This window comes from Protopterus annectens, chromosome 4.part1, assembly GCF_019279795.1.
Source record: "Protopterus annectens isolate FY-2018-M chromosome 4.part1, PAN1.0, whole genome shotgun sequence".
NCBI lineage: Eukaryota > Metazoa > Chordata > Ceratodontiformes > Protopteridae > Protopterus > Protopterus annectens.
Window position 1 is genome coordinate 877943133 of NC_056734.1, and position 18485 is coordinate 877961617.

The following is an 18485-nucleotide window of genomic DNA, read 5'->3' on the forward strand; positions in this document are numbered from 1 at the left end:
TGAAGGTAGTAGAGTTTGAAAAGGGTAAAGACTTTCAGTGCTCAAAAAACAAAACAGAGATTGCATCACAAGGGTCTATCACTGACAGGCTAGAGAGATAAAGCTATTACACTTTCTGGTTAGGTCAGATTACGTCATCCAGAAATCTTCTTGGTCAGAGACCTTTGGGCACTTTCTAGCTGATCAAGATGCATTGTGAGGTGCATTCCAAAAGGGGCACTGTATTCAAGCAGGAGTCTAATAAGGGAAGAGTACAGAGGCACTGTGACTGCATGAGACATAAAGAGGCTATTCTCACAGATTATCAAAGCAAGGTAGAAATATTTCTTAACAATAACTGAGAGATGGTGATCAAATGAAAGGTTGTTCTTAGCATAGGCATTATCTAACCAGAGAGGGATCACTTTTTAGTGTACTTAGCTGTTTGATAATAATGGCATGCAGTATAGTATCACAGGCTTTGGCATCATTGAATTATGCTATATGCAGCAAGATCACTGTGTGGCTTGAGTTACCCTCTCAAAAAATGCCATATTCATTACACAAAATCTGCCAAACCAATGCAATGTGGTCAGCAAGATTTTTATATCATAGTTAATCAGGAATGTAATGACCTATTCCTTTTCCTGGCAGGTGAGGCTCATCAAGCTGATGGCTCTGTAATTCTCAAAGTCCGTGGTGGGATAATCCTTGTGAAGTCACAACACAACTGCTGTGCACCAAACCTCAGAGACAAAGCCAGTGAATAAGCCCAGGTTGAATAGCTGCAATTTTGAGTCCACCAGTGCATGTTTACTGCTGCTTAGCATGTGGCCTGGTATGTCATTAGGTCCTACAAAGGATGTATTTATTGTTTTGGAGAGTATTTTTAACAAGTGTTCTTTTATAATGATAGTTGGTTGGAGATCCTTAGGGATATGTTGGTTTGGAACAGTTGTCTCCTGGGGAAGAAAGCACTGAATTTCTTTGCCAATATATTTGCAATGTGCACTGCATCAATGTAGGTGGTGCCATTTGGAATGAGTGCAGAGCAATGTTGGGTGTTCATTTATAATTTCCTGATGGAAGGAAAGAAGGATTTGTAAATATCTTTAACTTGTAATGTCACACTAAATTTAATGGAATCCTTGGATTTTCTGATTGTGGTTTTGGTGATATCTTGGATTGCCGTTTGATTTTAATCTTAATTTGTGGTTCTTCAGTTTTGCTATATATATATATATATATATATATATATATATATATATATATATATATATATATTCCAATGATTATAATGATTTTTTCTCTTATTATTTTATTTATTTATACATAAAGACCACCAGGCTGGTTTGATCTTTCCTTCTTATTTAGATTTGGTAGGAATGAGAGTTTTAAACAGGTGAGCATAACTTTATTTGCATAACATAACAAAGTTTGTCTGCATAGTGCTTGGCACTTAGAAGAAGACAACTGGCACCTGAGATGCAATTTACAGGCTCTCTAGCAATCAATTGTCTCTGCTAAGGCTAACCATCAATGTGCCTTTATTCCTTCCCTCACCTTGAGCATAAATATAACACTAACCACAAATAGAATCTTAAAAACCAGTAGTCTTGATGAAGATTTTGAAGATTTTAAATGCTGAAAAAGGGAATTGATGCTGTAGATAATGCAGCGTGCACATAGTGGATGCAACGGTATGAAACAGAGGGTAACTAAGGTTTTATCACAGTAATGGTAGGCCCTTCCTAATAAGATCTTTGTAATACAAGCCTGGATGAGTAGATGATACCCACTGTGCTTTCCTTTCATTTATAGTTGCTTTATTAAACTTAATGCAATCTGCACCTGAGGGATGTTGATAACAAAAAGGAATGATAAAAATCTTTTCAGATATCTACTGAATCAGTCTGCGTAATCTACTAATCTGTAAAAACATTTTCAGTTTTTGTGGTATAAAACTGAAAATTGCCTCCTAAGGGGGATGTAAGGTATGTGGAAATAAGATCCAGGCTGCGGCCACCAGAATTTCCTTTAGTGTTATTGCTGTTGAGCCTTTGAATGAAACAAAGCTATAGAAGATGAAGCTTGTTTATGTTTGCAATATTTTACAGTCTGTTGTTTCTTATAAAAATATATTCTGGTGGAAGGAAAGATCCTAGAATGCTAGCAAACTGACTTATGGAAAAGTTGGTTAACCACAATTCTGGACTTCATGTTTTTAAAGACTTGCTTAAAATCACATTAGCAGCATGCACCAAGACAGATGGCACAGGATTTGAGTCTTTTTCTGGATAAACCAAGAATGTCTTCTTTAAGGCTATGGCCTAAGGTCTGGAAGTAATGTCCACAGCACTGTAAGCACACTTCAACTTGGGAATGCCTGTCTTATAAGAAACTGAAATCATTCCTTCCTTTTCTGTTTGGCACCGGTACTATGGACAGTTTGCATGATTTCCTTTAAATAACTGAGGAAAGAATTCAGTTATGATAACATGTGAGGCAATTCAGTTACATCAATGACAGACTGGAAGAAGTTACAATTTTTACCATTTCTGCTTTCGCAGATGATTTAAATATATAATTCACTACACCAAACTCTGATATGACCAAAATAATAAGCGCAATTGAACAATTTTCTTATATGTTTAATTACAAACTAAACCTTAATAAAACTAATATATTCCCTCTGAGGCCAAACAGGCTTATTTCATTAATACCACTTTTAGACACCGTAAAAATAAAGGATGAAATTAAATTCCTGGGAATCACTTTTTTTCAAAACAATAAGGAAGTCTACTATCATAACATAACATAACATAACTCTTAAATGGCAAGGCATTATACAAGACTGTACAAGGTGGAACAATCTTAAGCTTCCTTTTCTGGAAAAGTCTCAATAATTAAATGAACATACTACCTAGGCTAACGTATATATTTATGACATCACAAATACCTATACATTATAAATTCTTTAAACAAATTCATACCTCCCTAGCAAAATGTATATGGGATCCTAAAAAGACCAGAATCTTGTACCAGAAACTAACACTCCCCAAGAACAAAGGGGGTCTGAACCTACCAGATTTTAAAACTTATTACTCTATTATCCACGCTAACAGAATACTGAGAATAGCAGAGTGTAACCCGTCAGCAAAAACTTGGTCACTGCCATGGGTGATAATATATTAGAGATACATCAAATCACTAGGCATCAATCCCAAAGTACTTCCCTTTTAGAACAAAAAAGATCTACAAGCACATAAAATTATAGACCCTCTAAAACATTCTATAAACATAACAAAAAACTATTTCATTCCTTAAACCTGGGGCAGGCTCTGATAACATTACAACCCCTCCATACAAATCCTAATTTAAAAATAAATAACAAGAGGCTAGATTTAGATTCCTTTCCCCGATTAAAAGGAAAAAGAATACAAGATATCTACCCACTACTTAATTGTACTATCCAAGAAATGAGAAATAATCTGAATCTACCTAAGTCTTATGTCATAATGTTTAGACAAATCAAAGAGATGTGTTCCAGTTACCTCTAAAAATTTACCATACCCAATAGTGGCATGGAAACATGCACTCTGCTCTGGGAGACTATCCTCATGACAAAGAAAACTATAATAAACTCATACAAAATGACAGGGGAAATCAAATTCCAGAAAGACCTCCTTTTCCCTAATTATTATTACAACCATCATTGGATGACCACCAGATACAAAATGCAATTAACCTAACTCTGAAAAGTATACCCCTTAAAAAACTGTTGAACACACAGCTTATGATAAATAACTATGCGTATTTCACACATGCATTACTACACAAATTCAATGCAACAAAATCACCATACTGTCCACACTGCAAGGATCAGATAGCAGATTTAATGCATATATTTTGGAGTTGCAAATGCGTCTATAAACTCTGGAATTCACTGAAATTGCAATTACAAAAATTGGGATATCAGTCATCAACACTTAGATGGGAATTTACCATATTACATATTTGCCCATCTAACTTCTCAGTAAAACAAGCAAACTCACTTATAACCATATTCTCATTAAGGAAACTATATATAGCCATCAAATGGATAGACTCTATGAACATCTCTTCAGAGGGTTTTAAGAAAGTGGCTATTAAACACCTATTAGCTCACAAAATAGTAATGGATAAAAGAAACAAAAACAGCAAAACTCGGGCAACTTGGAAACTAACCTTTAATATCATACTGGCATAAAACATCATGTACACTATAGAGTAACATGTTATAAGGGAACCTAGCAATATACTCACAAACTCACAACAAAATATGGTATTGCAAACATTAATGTATGTGTTGTCTTTATATTGTTTAAACTTGTTTGAGAAAGCATCTATGTATATAGTGTAAATAGGTTTGTGATAGGACCTTCATGTTCCTATATTGACAACAATGTATACATTTCTCTTATGGTCATGTTGTAAATATGAACATTTTTGTGTCTTTTATAAATGCAAAATGAAAATAAAAATTATTGAAAAAAATATTTTTACCATAACTGCTCAAATTTATGCATTGGAAGAAGTGAAGACTATTTTATATTATTGCCTTAAAATTAGGGATTTTTTCCTTTTCAAAACTCCTTTACACCCAATTAATGGTCACATATAATGTGTATTTTACTCCAGTAATAAGAAATGATTTCATTTCCAAAGTATACCCAAACTGTCCCTTTTTCTACTCCCAGAAAGTAGATGTAATCCACATCTTCTGGAGTTGTAAACATACATATAAATTGTGCTGTTCATTGAGAGTCAGATTGGAGAAGATGGGCTCTCAAAATCAAGAATCCCACTCGGCTTTCCTGAGAACACTGGAGAATATGAAGATCTCTCCAAACACCATTATATTGGGTGACTTCAACTACACAAACATAAACTGGGAGCATTACTCAAGCCCCAACACCCTAGCCCAAAGGTTCCTACAATTTATAAACTCAAATGCTATGGAACAACTAGTCACCACCCCCACAAGAGGGGAAAACATACTGGACCTGGTCATCACCAACATGGGGACTCTATGCTCCATACCAGAGGTATACCCCTCATTGGTAAGATCAGACCACAAACTAATCTCACTGGATATCCACATCCCAACCCCACCCCCAGCCCAGAAAACCACAGTGAAAAACTTCTCAAAAGCGAACTTCACACTTCCCAAAACTGAGGTGGAATCCTTCTAGGCCCCCGGGCCAGTGGAAACTTTGGCCCAAATGGCAGAATCCTTTATAAATGCATTCTATGGACACCTTCAGGAATGCATGGATCATGCTATCCCAAACAAAACCAAGACCCAATCTTCCAAAGGCAGGCGTCCAGTCTGGTGGACCCCAGCCATAAATAGGCTGTACAACAGAAGGAGGAAGCTACTACATGATAGAGCAAAGTCCCAAAAAGGGAAAGCATCTCTGATCAGTACTAGCAAAAAACTACGATCCCTCATAAAATCCTCCAAGGCCAGCGTCGAGAAAAAAATAACACAGGATACTAAAGATAATCACAAGGCTTTCTTTAGTTATGTTGGAACTTGGGAGGCAACTCCAAGATATGCTCAGAGTTAATCCAAAATGACAAAAAATACACTGAACCCACAGATATTGCTAACATCCTGGCTGACAGGTTCAGTGCAAACTCCCCCCCCCCCCCAAAAGGGCAAATAGCTATCCCAGCAGAGTGCTGCCCCAAACATCTCAGATGCTCAGGTGAAAGCCGCCCTCTCCAAAGCAAAAGACACAGCATCAATGGGACCAGATGGTGTCCCGGGTTGTGTCCTACATGGACTACAAGAAGAACTAAACCCTCACGTAAAGCTGCTGTTCAACCTCAGCCTTACTACAGGATATGTACCCAAAGAATGGCGTACAGCAACAGTGGTCCCACTCCACAAAGGTGGTGCCTCTTTGGACCCTGGAAACTACCGCCCCATAAACCTGACTAGCCTGGTCTGCAAAGCTATGGAGAGGATCATCATGGAACTCATTAACAATGACATTGGGGACCTACAGACACTGGATCCTACCCAATTCGGCTTTGTCAAGGGCAGATCCTGCCTCTTAAACCTGGTTGATTTCTTTGAAACAGTCACCAAGGCCATAGATGAAGGGAAGGTAGTCCACACAGCCTACATTGACCTCGCAAAAGCCTTCGACACAATACCCCACTCGGGCATCATAGATAAGCTCTCCAGCTTAAATATAATCCCCTACATCACAAGATGGGTTGCAAACTAGCTCAAAGACAGAACCCACATGGTCAGGATTGCTGGAGCCATGTCAGACTCAAAACCAGTTACAAGTGGCATCCCACAAGGCTCAGTCCTGGGACCTCTCTTATTCGGTATATATTTTTCTGAGGTACAAGCTAACATGGGAGGACTGTGGCTGACCAAGTTTGCAGATGACTGCAAACTGGGTGCCATAATTGACTATCCAGCTGATACAAGCGTCCTCCAAAAGGGTCTCACAGATACAGACAAATGGTGCCAGAGCCATGGCCTGAAGCTAAACGCTAAAAAGTGTATAGTCATACCCTTTGGCAAAAACAAAGTGCCCACAAATTACCACATAGGTGGTAATCCATTAAGTACGGAAGAAGTAATTAGGGATCTGGGTACCCAAGTTGATAGTAATCTCTCCTTTGACAACCACATTGCCAAAGTGGTTAGAAGGACCTTCTATATAGCCCACCTTTTCATGAAAGGATTCACATCTAGATCAAGGGAGGTCATCGTACCCCTTTATTCATCCCTTATCAGGCCCATAATAGAATACAATGCCCCATTTGGGATGTACCTAACCCGACACCTGCAGCAACTTGAAAAATCCCAAAAGTACCTCACAAAGAGGATTAGGGGACTCAAACAGATGCCATATGCTGCTCGGTTAAAGAAACTCCAGCTCTACTCAGTTGCATACCGCCTACGTAGAGGCGACCTATGCCTGACGTATAAAGCTATGTCAAACCCGGAATTAATGGACATGCTTCACCTCAGAAAATCCAAATCCCTTAGAGCTACGTGCTCGAGGGACTTAAACCTCAACACAGAAATAAACAGGACATGCTGGAGGGACAGATTCATAACCCAGAGGCTCCCTCACTCTGGAATAGAATCCCAGTCCATGTTAGGCAGAGCCCCTCACTGACCATCTTCAAGAGGAATGTTGACGAGTGGATGGGTGATCATAGGTTTACCCCTGGGATTACTTCTGTGTCACTGCTGGACAGAGGCACAGTAATCTAACCTTAAAAAGGGCACAATAAACTCAATTCAAAGGGGGCATAAGCCAAACATCTCTGGCTAGACTTGTAAATGCCCTAAGGCAGATAGCCTAGTATGAACCTATGAACCTATGAAATGGCAACATTATCATGGGAATTTGCAATATTACATATCACACCTCAGAAATTAGCAAAACATAAATTGTATGTATTAGTTATTATAGCAATAACCCACGCCTGGATGTGGGTAATGCTGGATTTACCCACAGTTGGTGTGGTTTGGTCACAAGGGCGAAGCCCGAGTGGCCAAACAAAGCCAACCGTGGGTAAATCCAGCATTACCCACACCCAGAAGTGGGTTATTGCTATTATACAATGACATTATTTAAGAAAAAAATAATTACTTTTCTTAAATAACGGCATTGTATAATGTCTCCTTGCTGCCCTTCCGCAGCTGTCTGGTATTCTGCGGCAGTTCTGATGTACTGCGCATACATATGCCTACGTAGTACATCAGATCTGTGGGCAAAAGCAATGGAGAAAGCAAGATCTCTGTTGCTTTTTACAAACTGTTTCGCTATGTTAAATGGGTTTAACATAGCGAGACAGCTTTAAAAAAGCAACAGAGAATCTCTGTTGCTTTTTTAAAGCTGTCTCACTATGTTAAACCCATTTAACATAGCGAGACAGTTTTGAAAAAAGCAACGGAGAAAGCAAGATCTCCGTTGCTTTTTACAAACTGTCTTGCTATGTTAAAGGAGTTTGACATAGCGAGACAGCTTTAAAAAAAGCAATGGAGAATCTCCGTTGCTCTTTTTAAAGCTGTCTTGCTATGTTAAACTCGTTTAACATACCGAGACTGTATGAAGCAACAGAGATCTTGCGTTCTCCATTGCTTAAAAAAAGAGTTATAGTAATGGAAAGAGTCCGGGAGACCAGACCTTTTTTCCATTACTATAACTGATTTACAATGTGCATGCTGATCAATCAGTGTGCACGTTTTTGAATATTAATGGGGGGGTCGGTGTATAATATCTTCTCACAAATAAAATTGTACATTACTCACAACTGGTTGGACAGGCCTCAGATATCATGTGAGGGCTTTAAACAAATGGCGATAAAATATATATTTGCACATAAACTGGTAACAATTAACTTAAAGAAACATTCATACTTTCTGCAATATTGGAATATTCTTTTTAAAGAGAGGAACAAGAGATCTAATATGTAAATATAACAAAAGGTAAGCGATATTTTATTCCGTTCTTTTTTTTTCAGTAAAAATCCATAGTTGTATTGACTAGTAAATGAAAGAAGGCAGGATGAAAGGTAAATCTCATCCAGTAGTATAAAATGATAACACTTATTGTACATAGTGTACGCATGTTAGTCATTGTGTTCTCTTTTGGTTCTATTATCCTTGTCTTATGATGTAGGAATTATGATGAGTCATTACTTGTAATACAATAACTTCAATGCTGAAATGTTTTGCTTTGATTGTATTAACTGTATGTGTGAAAATGGAAAAAAACAAAGAAAGAAAAATATTTAAAAAAAAATAAATAAAATGATGGATTTTTTTAATCCATGAGAAAATAAGCTAGCAATAGTGTTTTAATTTAGGGCTAACCAGTGTTAAGGAAAAGGGTGTTAGGATTATCAGTGGGAGTCTGTACAACATACTTATCTTTTTAAGTCCAAGAGTCTGAGAGGCTGAATACTAATAATCTGCATCTGACAGGTCATTAGACGAGTAGAAAATCAAGAAATGGACCTTCCATTTTCTTTCAACATCATTTTCATTTCATAATACTGTCATTTAGATAAAGATGGATCACTGACATGGCAGCTTAAAAAATGACGGATCTTATTTTTTGGCCAAATGTTACATCATTAGAGATGGCCCTGTAATGTAGAGGGATAAAGCCTTGATTGTAAACTAGATGATCTGAATTCATTTTGTATCTGTGAGGCTTGAGGATCTGGCAATTGAGAAAGAGAAATGAGGAGAAGACCGTGCTCACCACTTCCAGGGTAGAGGAATGGGAGTATGAGTCTTACAGTCTCAAGATGTGCCCTCTGCCTAAACCTCTTGGGGTTAACCAGAAGGGATGGGTGTGTACCTTTAAAGAGGTGGTGTGGTGACTAGACAGGTAGTGTCACTCATGACAAACCCTTTGCCTGTCTTAATGCATGCTCAATCCTTGGTACATAATGATCATGTACAGGGAACAATAACAGTTAAATCAGGAATCCCTCTAATTTTTGGCCTTAGAGATGCTAAACTACAATTGTGAGCTTCCACTAAAGGGGAATGAAGTTGTCATAGCAAATATGGGAACACCCAGATGGTCATCAGGCATGAAGGGGGAAACAAAAACTTCTTCTGGGCAGACCCTGTGATTTGCAAAAAAGTGTCATCACTGTAGGAGTTTGGATGCATTAAGGAATCTGCCTGTTATACATTTTCTTCAACATGTGAAGAGAAAACAAATGGATATTGTTTCCTTTGTCTTTTACCATCCACTGTCCATAGCAGTGCAAGCCAAGCAAGCCAGCACACTTGCATTTTCTGACAAACTGAGTACTCCTTGCCTCTGTTCAGGCACAGACTGGTATGAGTTTGCTGTGTCTTGTACAAGACTAAGATTTTCCTTGTGAATGCTTTATAATCTAAAGATTGAAATAAAACTGTCAGAACTACGAAGCTGAATGCATTGACATGATTTGGAACAGTATCACATTCATCAGAAATACATTTGGCTATTTCTGTAATCTGGCATGATAGATCTTGTGTGGGATGAGAGATCTTAAGCAGTAGCTCTGTTATTCTGTTTGGCTTTAATGAATGTATGTAATCTTGAGTTGGTTGTTTATAAGTAACTGAGACTGACAAAGTTAAGCCCTTTGTTGGCACCTCAATGATAATTTTCTGTGAAGCAAAGATGGGACACTGACTGTCTGACCACTACTTCTGTGAAACTAGAAGGTGTATATATATATATATATATATATATATATATATATATATATATATATATATATATATATGTTTCTCTTTTTGTTTCAGTTCATCTCTATCATCTCATTTGGAAGTTTTCCCCCAAACTTTTCTTCAAGTTTTAGTTGAGAAGAATGGTAATATCTACTTCTGTCCTTTTTAGTGGATTTAGAAAGTTGCTGCAAATCTTGCAACCTTCTCTCACTTAAATATGAACTTAAAACCTTATTTGTTCTTAATATAGCAGCTTTCTTCAAATTGTAAACAATGTGCAGATGAATCAGTGCTGTCACTGGGTTCCAGAAAAAAAGAGAAAGAGTGAGAATGTTTAGCAGCTATTTTTTTCACTATGAAGGCACTTATTTATTGATTATGATAGCAAAAACACTTTACAAATGAAATGTTCCTTAATGGCTTCAGTAATATGGTAGATTTTAGAAACAGATGAAAAAAAGAGCTAATCAATAGCTTAACAACAGAAAATGCACTCACAAGGGAAAAATACAGCTAAGAGACTAATAGCTTTGAAGTGACAATGAATTAATGTTGCTGTCTATCAGTAATACTTAAATGGGGACATTGTACTGCCCCACACATAATAACTAACATAAGCAGCAGACATGCATTGGTCTTCATGAGAGAACAAAACAGCCACAGGAAACTCAGCTGAATGTACATGCATATGTATAAAATTGATCTATATTATGTCAGCGAAATGGCATTAGAGTGAATGCCGTTTCACCGACACATATAGACCAAAGTCTTAAATCTTAAATGAGCGAAACCCCAGTTCACCAAATTTTTTTCCCATGAAAAAATCAGTGAACCAACAAAATGCAACATACCACTTAAAATATTACAAAGTGGGGGGGCTTCACCCCCCCCCCACACCCCTCCTAACGAAATATACCAACTCTGAGATCGCACTACAGTCAAGTAAAGGACAACGTTATGGCTCAGGCCAAATAATTTCTTTCTCGGGGAAAGAAATCACCAACCTGAAGTTTCGCTCCTTTCTGATTTCGGTCTTTATGTGTCTGCAAAATGGCATTTGCTGTAATGCCATTTTGCTGACATGATATAGACCCATATAAAACAAAGGTGTGGTTCCGAAGCCAAAATTCGGTTGGATATCAGTCCATCATGGGACACATACACACTCGTCAACACAAAAACACACCTATGCATGTAAAAGAACCTTGGGAAGTTTCAGTGTCCATTCTCAATTTCCTTTAGTCAGTATCATCTCAGGTCTGCCCTGAAAATATGCCATTGGCTTAGTGAGACTAATTCAGTCAACAAAGTGTAACTAAATAAAATTCAGTTTGTTTGTGTTGCCATTAATTTTATGGAGTTTAAAGAGTTCAAGGTAGGTTGGATCCTCACTTGTCCATACGTTGCTTTGATATTTTTGCGCGTGTGTGTGCAAGTGTGTGCGTGTGTGTGTGTGTGTGTGTGTGTGTGTGTGTGTGTGTGTGTGTGTGTGTGTGTCTGTGTGTGTGTGTCTGTGTGTGCGCGCATGTATGAGCTACATTCTCAAGTTATAAGCCATTTGAAAAGATGGCTTATACATCAGATACTAGTACTGCTGAATGTATAATTACAAAGAGTGAAAAAAAAGCACTGAGAAATTATCTTTCTGTTTAGTTTAGTCTGTTGAGGTTGACTTTATCCAGCATACAGAATGAACTAGTAAGTGCAGCAATATTCAAACTTGAGTTTCAAATCCCTAAAAATGTGATTTAGTTGTTAAATAACATTATCTCATATGTCATTAGTGACCTTTGATAACTGATGAGGTTCAGAAAACGAACACTTCATTGTCCATGCAAAAGAACACATTTTGAAATAAGTTTTAAGAAACTAACCCTGATGTGCAATTAATTTATACACTATCTGATTTCTACCGGGTCTGTTAGCAGGGCAGCAGAAATAAAATAAAGCTACTAAAAAAGTATTCCACTATAACTCTAATTCATCAGAACAACTCAAGACACGGTGCATGCATGCACTTTATGGTATGATTTTTATCTGAGCCACTACTGTTAGAAAGTTTATCCAAAGAGCAGTTCAGATTTCCATTCTGTTTAGGTTCAACTTTTACGTCTGGGTATTGCATTTCATTACCACTTTGTAGCGTAGTACTAATTCCTGTCCATTGCCTGGCACAACAGTGCCCCCTACTGATGCACTGGAAAAACTCTCAGTGTGCTGCCTACTACTGAACGCATTGCCTGTTCTTCTGGAGCTGATTAGCTTGGCAAGGCAACTCCTATGAGACAATGAATCACATTTTCTTTAGGGGCTTGCTTTCGGCCATTTTGCTGGTGGAACACTAAGGCAAACTATATATATATATATATTTTTTTTTTTGTTACGACTATACAGTGAGCATGTGCATGTACTACTGTGGAGAATCAGAGACCTGAATCTTCCATTTCAAAGTGCGGACAACAATATTAACCCATATATGCATACTAATATCTGGCAGTATATACTAACAAAAGTCTAGCTCCAAAGCATGCATGGAACATATAAGGAAAGTGCTCAGTTCAAGCAAAAGTGAGGTAGAAGTTAAAAAAGGCACAGCTGTTCTGCATATTATGCGTGTGTGTATGCATGACTACTTGAATGAGTGTTTTTGTGTGTGTGTGTGTGTGTGTGTGTGTGTGTGTGTGTGTGTGTGTGTGTGTGTGTGTGTTAAATCATGACAATATATGTGAGTGTATGTGTGTGTGTGTGTGTGTGTGTGTGTGCGTGCTACTATGAGGTTGTACACTCTTAGTATCATAATTAAACTTACCTTTGATGGGAAGATAAAGTAGCTTTAGGTTTATCACCACATCAACTGCAAATTTCAGCCCTGACACAGCAGTGCAACTTGTTTGGCATTTGCTGCAGAGGGTTAAGGCTCTGAGCTAGAGTTCCTATGGGTACAGAGTTTGATTGCTTTAGACCTTATTTGCCTAATGTCTGACACTGAAAAACTCACTTAACCAGACAGTGCTTGGGGGCTTCATGGAGTTTAGGCAAGACTCCTCAATGTTTCCCTGGACTGTAAGACTCATAACTACCTATGTTCTCTGTCTGTGCATGTATATTCACAAGTGTATAACAGCATACATTTGTACATGCACTATATCTGTCTCACAGTTATATATCATAGAGCTTAATATAGATCTTTGTTTCCACCTGATCTACCCCGTTCTTTCAGTGTGAAGCCAAAATGAATTTTTGACATATAGGTAACTGTATGCATTTTTCAGACAAGCTGTCACGGTCCTAGTGGAAAAATGTTTGACTTTTTTTTTTTTAATCTTATGCCCCTAAAATGATGCAGTGTGTCTCTTTTACTTATTTTTTTCCTATTCAGAGTCTTATAAGTATTAGAAGTTCAGCACTTTGCACACTCCTAGTATCATAATTGAATACTTACCTTTGAATACTGACCTTTGATGTTGGGAAGACAAGGTGACTGTTGGTTCAATTACCCACCTAATGCATATTTCAGTACTGCCACAGTGCAGCATGAAGGGTGTGCTGTACTCCTAAGGTGCTGTCCTTTGGTTTGGATGTTCACTTAAGTGTAATGTTTTCCTAAGGTGTTGCCCTTTGGGTGAGATGTTCACTTAACAATCTGTATAAAATGTTACCTTCAATGGATGTAAAAGATCCCATGGAAGTTACCAGAAAGAAGAAGACTGAGTTTGATGAACAACTAAAAAGAAAGGAAAGTACAGTTCTGTATGTAAACATACCATAGCAGTAGATGTTCTACCAGATCACTGTTGCAGTAGCTTCTAACTATATGGGATGTATATCTTACCAAAGACTGGACATCAGGCCCATATACAAATGCTTATTTGGGCATTTTCCTCATGCCTCTATGTTTATCTGTGCATAAGAATGATAATTTAAAAGGGTATTTATGGGTATGACATTTCAGAGCTTTCTTACCCCATGTAAGGGATATTATTTCAGTACACCTAAGTCAGAGTAGAAAAGGGAGGAAGGGGACCACATTCAAGTCAGATGAGAGAAAGGGGGAAAGGGGGAAAGGAGATATGTATTAGACAAAGAAAATCAATAAACATATTTAGGGGATAGTGAGAGGATGTTAGTCCTGCAACAGTGATCTATTCACACATGTAGTAGTAATTTTACCTACTCTACTGTACAATGATCATGATTAGTTAACTGTCACAGTAGCTTCTAGCTATATGAGATAATTATCAATGTATAACCATGAAAGGTAGAAGAAGCAAGCAGAATCTAGGACCCCAAGAAGAATACATATAGGAAAAGCAGTTCTGATGGTGGAAAAGGAGTCAGTCTTGTAATGCTTCTAAAAATGTGTACAAGTGACCAAGGAGCTGCCTCTAGAATTATTCCATCCCTTTCCAAAGGGCCCCAGAAGTAGCCACAACTCTGGTGAAATCAGTATTTATTTTTGAAATTGTCTGTTTAGAAACTAGAAGTCCTCCACAGGAGAAAAAGATCTGGTCAGCATTTCTGATGTGCTTAGTCCTGTCCAAACTGTATATGAGTTCCCCATGGACATCCAACGTATGAAAAAAGAATATGGGCAGATGGATAGATTGATTTAATGTAAATTTGCAAACTAAACTGGGTATAAGCAAAGGGTTTGTTCTCACAGCCACCTTGTCCTTGTGGAAGATGAGGAAAGGATAGACTGACATACGATCTTGCAACTCAGATACTCTTTTAGCTAAAGTCAGAGCAATGAGTAAGTCTTCCACATTAACAATTTCAATTCAGCCTGAAATGCTGGTTGAAAAGGAAGAAGGGTTTTCAGAACAAAGTTAAGATCTCATGATGGAGCCACCTGTATTCTAGGTAGACAGCTATGTGATAGCCATTTCAGAAATTGCTTTACTTATAACAGGGAAGAAAGAGGGGATCCACTGTCAGACTAGAAGAAATTGCTGATAGATGCACCTTGATGGAAGTATAAGGTAGGCCATAATTTGTGTAATTTATTTTACTCTGTCTTGTTTACCAGAGAGAGCCCTGGTCAGATTTGACCCTTTACAGCCTCAGTCTGGGTTACTTTCATAGTAACAGCAATAAAGTAACATTAAAGGAGCAACTAAATTATACTCTACAGTGACATTTAATGTAAAAGAATATACACATTTTTTCAAGGATGTTTAAAAAGAAGTATACAATGCATTATACAGGTGTTATAGGTGAGTTAAGTGTTCCAGGCAAATGAATGGACACAGTATATACATATATGGTGGGATTCTTTTTACAGCTAAGAGTGCAGAACTTGTAGAATACTAATAGCTGCAATAGAAGAACTAATACCAGGAGAAGTGGATATTAGATATGTAGTAGGGAATGATAGAACAAATGGGGAAATGGAGGGTATGAGTTTATATGTTGAAATGGTTAGCAGATTAAACAGTCAAGGTTTTATGAGAGAAATATAATAGTGCAGCCATAAGCATTTGGTGATATGGCCTGTCTTCTGACATGTATATTGTTTGGTTAGGCAAAAAACAATTCACACAAGTACTTAAGAACTTGAGTGTCTTCTGCCATAGATGGCCTTTGTCTTTCATTTGACACTTCACTTTGCCAAATATGAATTGCTAGTTGTGACTTTTCTAGCCTCCGTTAGCACCTGTAGCACATTCTCACAAAAATGGTTCGGTAATTGTCTCAAAACCTATCATCCAGCCAATAAGATGTAGGTTCTGTAGGTTGGGGTGGATCAATGATTCTATGTCCTGTGTCAGAAGGTCCATGTTCTGTGAAAGCCTATGGTAGCTGTCCTTGACTACTTTCAAGGAAGGGACAACCAACACTGTTTTGGCCAAAAGTGAGTTGCCACAAGTCTGAAGAAGTTCATTATTGTTACAGGAGCAAAAGCACTTATCAGTCTTTTTAAATGTGGATGTGAAGTCTTTTCTCTGGACTAGTGATTAAGGAGTCCTAATCCTCACTGTGGACACCAGTGAGGGACAACACCAGTGAGGGACGTTCACTTGGAACAAAGATACACACAGTCTTTCCAGATGCAGCTCTCTGCACCAAGCACAATTTCCCTTAAGAGCACACAGGGCACATACTCCCATCCCTGGACAGGGTTTCTTTCTCTCTCTCTTTCTTTCACTCTCACACCAGGTCCCAAATAAGACTTGACACTGATGACAGCTGTAGAGTTGAAACCTCAGCCGAGTGTTCCAAGGCAAGTCATCCACCACCCTTTCTGTGAAAACAGTGCTCTGTGCTCCAAGTAGCTCACACACACACACACACACACACACACACACACACACACACACACACACACACACACACACACACACACACACACACACACACACACACACACACACACACACACAACCTGAGAAAGGCTGGTACATATTTTCTAGCTATGCCCCCTATGACCCAGAGATTAAGGTAGATACTGTCACCAGAACACTCCAAAGCCAGCTACTGTAAGGCTCTTACAAGGGTACTCAATTATACTGAGTAAAAGTAATCTCAAAAATTAAAATGTTCTCTAAAACACCAGCCACAATGACAATTTTAAATATATTTAATAATAAATAATAAAACAACATGAAAATACTAAATATCTATTTACAATAAACATCAGAGTTGCAATCACAGCAAATATTAAAAATAACACCAATGGAAAGATTCACACAGATACAGAAAATCAATACTTAACTAATCTCACTATATTTTCTTGACTGATCTAAAGAATTACTGTCCCCTAGTTCACTTACAAGAGCAAGGCAAGCTGATGTAAGTGAATGGTCTTTCTTTTGCCAGGATTCAGAAACAGACTGCCCTGAGACTTCAGCCTCGTCTAATATTAAAACATTACTTCAATGTTGAATTACAGAATGACATCACATACATCTGGTCACTTGACTTCAGGTTCCCACACTATCTCCTTTATTAGAAACTGAACAAGTATCTAGCACAAATGTGTCATAATGCAAACACATAGAACTTTGCTAAGACATGTTATAGCATCTGCAAGCTATAAAACCATCTCAAAAACTTCTACCCTTCCAGGGTAGCAATTACTTTACCCCTAAGGACAATACAGAAGGATTCCTAGTCCTAGTTTTCACAGTCATTTTGTCTCTGGCTGCAATCAGAACAGTAAGATACAATTTTTATAGCCTACACCAGGTAATTTAATTTCATAGGTTCATAGGTTCATAGGTGTGTACTAGGCTAATAGCCCTGGAGCCTTTACAAGCCTAGGCCATAGGATTACACTGGCATTGAGCCACCTGACCTTAGGTCCTAGTGGCTATGTCAAGTAGAGCCACTGGAGTGATCCCTGGGGTGAATTTTCTATTTCCAATCCACTCATCAACATTTCTCTTGAAGAGGGGACGTGAGGTGCTCTGCTTCACATGTATGCAGTCTTTGGGTTATGAACTTGTCCCTCCATCATGTTCTGTTGATTGTGGCAATGAGGTTGAGGTCTCTGGAGTATGTGGTGTGGAGGGATTGGGATTTCTTAAGATATAACATTTCTAACACAGCTGGATCAGACATGGCTTTGTAAGTCAAGCAGAGATTGCTTCTAAGTAGGCGATATGAGACAGATAATAGTTGGAGTTTTTGAGTCTGTCCATATAGAACAAGTTTTTAAGGCCTAGGATCCTCTTTGTGAGGTACTTTTGTGGCCTTTCCAGTTCTTGCAGGTGTCTAGTAAGGTACATGACAAATGGAGCATTGTACTCGATGATTGGCCTAATTTGGGAACAGTAAAGGGAAACAATGACCTCTTTCTTCCTGGATCCAAAACCCTTACTAATGAGATGTGCACATAGAAGGACTTTCTGACCACAGTGGCAACGTGGTAGTCAAAAGAGAGGTTGCTGTCAACCTGTGTTCCCAGATCTCTTATAACGCCTTCTGTGTTCAGTATACTACCTTCAATGTGGTAATTCATGGGAACCCATTTTTGTTCCCAAGGGGGATGTCAATACATTTTTTTGGCATTGAGCTTAATGCCATGATTCTGACACCAGTTATTGGTCTCATTGATGATTTTCTGTACGATGTCAACATCACTTGGGGAGTTAATAATAGCTCCCAACTTGCAATTGTCTGTGAACTTAGTCAGCCAAAGTCCCTTCATGGTGGCCTGAACTTCAGAGAAGTAGATACCAAACAGGAGAGGACCCAGGACCAAACCCTGTGGGACTCCACTTATGACTGGTCAGCAGTC